Here is a 5,011-nt window from a genome sequence, read left to right on the forward strand (position 1 = left end):
TGGTCCCAAAAAACCACTTGATGATTATCGGTCAACACAAAAGTCTCAAGGTCACGACTTTCACCATCCTAAACACAACAATTTATTTTTGACCATGAGATCAAAGGCAAACGTGCTAGGCCCAAGTGAAGTTGTGCTTGAGGAACCCTTAACCACTAACTACTAAAAGCGAAAAGAAAGATGGACTCAAACCCTTAAGAAGGTTTTCATGTCATCCATCATTGGGAAGAGCCACCCGGTTCACACAAACTCCATCTTTGGAAAGAACCGTGGCATTAAGAAAGCCAAATGCTTATTGCAAACGTTCAAAACAAGAAGCTACGAACACAAATAAGGAGCTACGGAAAGGAAAAATGCGGAAAGTAAAAAATGAATATTTACAAGAGGGTATTTAATCGAATATACAATAGATGGGAAGAATATGTACAATGTAACATAACTTTATGTACAAACCCAAAGTAAAATAAAAAAACGAGAAATGTAACGAAATGTTAAAATTATATACAAACCAAAGATGAAAAAATAAAGAAAGCATAAAAACTGTCAAATATATACAATAATCCAAATCCATAAAAGTAGGGCCTACCCCCTCAAATGAAAGCTGGCATTGTCCCCAATGCCAACTAAACCAAATAAGTACCAAAAAGAAAAGTGGAAAAGGATATAGAGACTCCCTATGGCCCGTCTGTCTGCATGGGCTCTTGAGTGGTCCCTGGTTCCTCAATATGCTCGGGAACCTCAGACTGGTTCCCTATGGCCTGCTGCTCTGCTACTGGGACCTGGGCCTGCACCTGGACAAGCTCTTGAGATGCATCGTGTGGCTGACTGGAGGAGGTCTTCGGTGGGTCTACCAACTGAATGACTGCATCGTCTGCTATAGAATCATCCTCTTCCTCTTAGGAGGCCTCTAGGACTACTCAGGCTGAGGATGAGTTGCTGGTACCGGGTCCTGTAGCAATAAGTCCAAAGGCAAAGGATCTGCCTTCATCCTGTCAACCTCAGCCCTCAGCTCCTTTACGGACTCCTTGGAAGCCCACGTCTTCCTCAACTTCTTGTGCTCCTTAGCAAGCTCCTTGAGAGCCTTGCTGTGTGAATCAACATCATCTATGAGCACTTTCTGGGTGTCAAGGATTTTTTTCTGGTTGGCCAGAATCTTCTTGAGGGCATCCTCGATAAACTACGAGACCTGTGGAGGCGGAGGTGCCGATTGAGCTTCCACTGTAGTAGTGAGGATAGACAACTTGGATGAAACTGCCTGCATCCAGTTGTTGATGCTGAAGAAAGCCTGGCTAAGTCGGTATGCAGTCACTGGGTAGGCTCGGGAAGAGGGTATCTCGGGATCTGCTGAAGTGGATGAACCAAGAGGAATGTCTGCGGAGGTGGAAGTAGGCTGAGTAGGAGCCACTACAACAACTGGCTCTTCAGACTGGTCAGTTGGAGCAGTAGTTGTTCCCTTGAAGTTCTTGCTCTTTAGATTGTCATGACCCTGTTGTACCATGAAAACGGGGCCTTTGCTTTCACTTTGATATCAAACGCCTCTTTTCAACTTTGAGGTCCCTGAAGTACATGGTCAAGAAGCTGGGGAAGGGGTAGTTTCTGTCACCCTCACTGACTACCTGCATAATTACCCGAGACATTACCTTTCCGACATTAATCGGGTACCCCGCCATGATCGATGCCACCAAAACTACCCGATAAAGAGGGAGGGAGTTGTCATGAGTGGTGGGGTCCAATCTGCTGCACACAAATGTTTCCCACCCCTTGGCTTCGAAATTCAGACTTCTTCTCAAAATTTTCACTCCCGCATTTAGCCAATCGGGGGTGGTACCTGGGATTGCCAGATACTGTGCCAACTAGGGACGAACCTCCTCACCAGTTCCATCTTTGCCATATACAGTGCCTCATCCTCCTCATCAAAGCTGAGTTAATCATTTATTGTTTTCCCGTCAAAAAGCACCTTCAGATTTCGCACATTGGTCACTTTTGTGCCCTTTTTGATGTGGACAACATTGGTATAGAATTGCTTGACCAGGTGCTCGTTTGCATCCTCACAGTTGTTTAAGAAATACTCTCAGCCCACTCCCTTTCTAGATTGCCTTCTCACATTAAGGTTGTGAGGTAATAAATCTCTATCAACGAAACTCCTCTTCGGGATCAACTTCCTCACCGGCCACCATTCCCTAAATTTGTGATAAGCTACCTCGCTTACAAACCGGTCTTGCCACACCTTCGGGTTTCTAGTTCGTTCTACCCCGCCAACCTAAGGCTCACCCCTTCTCTTACTACCTCTTCTTCTCCTACTGCACCCTCTCCGAATAATGAAGCTATGGGTGAGGTGGAGTATTCATCCCCACTGCCTTTAGTTGAGCCCTCAGATGACCCAGAAGATACATTTACTGACGCTTGGGCAGCGGGGGAAGGTGGATGAGTGTGTCTTAGCCTGCTCCTCTCCGGCCAGTCAGGGATGTATTCTGGCACAGAGTCTGAATATATCTCCCAGGAGGGCTCGTACTCACTCCCAGAAATGTCAATGGCCCTATCAGCAGCTTTAATCATCTTCCTCATATTTTTAATGTTTTGCCAGGCTTGATGAGTTAGTCTTATCATTTTCTGTTTCCCTCCCCGGGAGGATTCTCCTCTGCCTGGTTGTTTAGAGCCCTTGCCTCTTTGTTTCACCATTGTCTGCAAACAACATCCATTAGGCTTGTTAGTATCAGTACAAGAAAGTAAGATCAGAGTTGCAGAAAAGGTTGCAGATAGTTGTAGAAATCACACAGTGTGGACTGCACAAAATGGAGTACGGCCGCACAGAGGCCAATGCGGACAGCAAAAAATGGCAATGCGGTTCGCATAGAGGTAGGGTTCAGACTACCCACTCTCTGTATCCAGGCAATAAGGACCACACATAATGTAGTGCGGCTGCACAAGGACCAATACGGACCGCACAAAATGCCATTGCGGACCGCACTAAAGCATCACGGACCGCACAGAATCGACCGCGGTTCGCACAGAGTGCCCAGAAGCAACACTAACTTAGGGTTAAATATATTTTGATTTTAAGTCCAATTTTACACCTAAGAAAAGTTCCTATGTGTTTGCGCAGTGTTTCTAACTACCTAATCCTACTTTAATCAAGAAATTAACTAACTAATTTTACCAAATCAAAAAAGTACGGGCAGAACAGAAGGGAAGCAAGAAAAACAAAAATTAAAAGAAATTAACAAAATTAAACAATTAAAAAGAAGTTAATGGTACCAGATGTGAGATGAACTGAAGGTAAACGAGTCCAAGCAGTGAATTACGAGCAAAAGGAAAGATGAACAGTGCTTTTATGAGTTTTGAGAGCAAAGAGTCAAAAAGTGTAAAAGGAGGACCTCAGGCCCTATTTATAGAAAAGGACCTGGGGCCTAGTTTACCAACCCAATGTGGAACAAAATGGACTGCGGTCCGCACCACATAACATTTTCCAAGATTGAGAAGGCAACCTACTGCGGTCCACACAAAATGATGTGCGGCCGTAGTGGTCCACCGCGGACCGTACAAAATGTAATGCGGCCGCGGTGCAAACTTAAGAGAGCTGGACTTTTCGTCCTTTATCAGTGCGGTCCGCACTAAATGTAGTGCGTCTGCATTGAAAACTTCAGAGACCTGAACACTTTTTCCACTATGTCCTGCACTACAAACACAATCTTGTAGCATCTCACAACCAGTTAGTCCAAAAATAAATTCTATACTACAATGAAAATCAAATAAAAACAAGAAGAAAAACACATGGGTTGCCTCCCAAGAAGCACCTGATTTAACGTCACGACATGATGCATGTTACCATCAAATCATTTGAGATAAAGAAGTGACACCACGTGGCTGTCATCAATTTTTCCCAAGTAGTGCTTGACCCTATGCCCATTCACTCTGAAAACTTCCCCATTTTTGTTCTTTAAATCAAGTGCACCAAACGGGGTCACACACACCACTTCAAAAGGTCCACTCCATTTAGACTTAAGTTTTCCGGAAACAGACGTAACCGAGAGTTGAACAAGAGAACCAAAGCACATACTTTAAACTCTTTGCTACGAACATATTTATCATGAAGGTACTTCGTCTTGTTTTTATACAAGGACGAACTGGAGTAGGCATGGAATCTGAATTCATCAAGTTCATTGAGCCGCTCCACACGAAGATTGGTTGCAACATCCCATTCAAGATTTAGCTTCCTCAAAGCCCACATGGCCTTGTGCTCTAACTCGACCGGTAGATGGCAAGCTTTCCCAAACACCAACCGATACGGAGACATACCAATCGGAGTCTTGTAAGTAGTCCTATAAGCCTATAGAGCGCCATCCAACTTCTTTGACCAGTCGGTCCTATTTGCATTGACCGTCTTTGACAGAATCCTTTTGATTTCCCTGTTGGAGACTTCAACTTGACCACTTGCTTGAGGATGATAGGGAGTAGAAACTTTGTGATTGACACCATACTTTGCAAGCAAAATGGCAAAAGCTCTATTGCAAAAATGAGGCCCCCATCACTTATGATTGCACGAGGATTACCAAACCTTGTAAAAATGCTCTTCTTGAGAAATGCAACAACACTCCGGGCCTCATTGTTGGGCAAAGCCACGACTTCAACCCACTTTGAAACATAGTCCACCGCCACAAGAATGTATATGTTCCCACACGAGCTAACAAACGGGCCTATAAAATCAATGTCCCACACAAAAAATATTAACCTCAAGAATGGTATTGAGAGGAATCTCATCTTTCTTCAAAATTCCACCCGCTCTTTGACATTCATCACACCTCTTCACAAGTTCACTTGCATTTTTGTACAAATTTGGCCAATAAAACCCATAACTAAGAACTTTGGAAGTTGTCCTCGCCCCGCCATGATGGCCACCAAAGGGAGAGGAATGACAAGCCTCCAAGATACTCAATTTCTCTTCCTCCGGGACACACCTTCGAATCACACCATCCGTGCAAATCTTGAACAAGTACGGTTTATCCCAATAGAA

This window comes from Nicotiana sylvestris, chromosome 8 (assembly GCF_000393655.2).
Source record: "Nicotiana sylvestris chromosome 8, ASM39365v2, whole genome shotgun sequence".
In the NCBI taxonomy this organism is placed as follows: domain Eukaryota; kingdom Viridiplantae; phylum Streptophyta; class Magnoliopsida; order Solanales; family Solanaceae; genus Nicotiana; species Nicotiana sylvestris.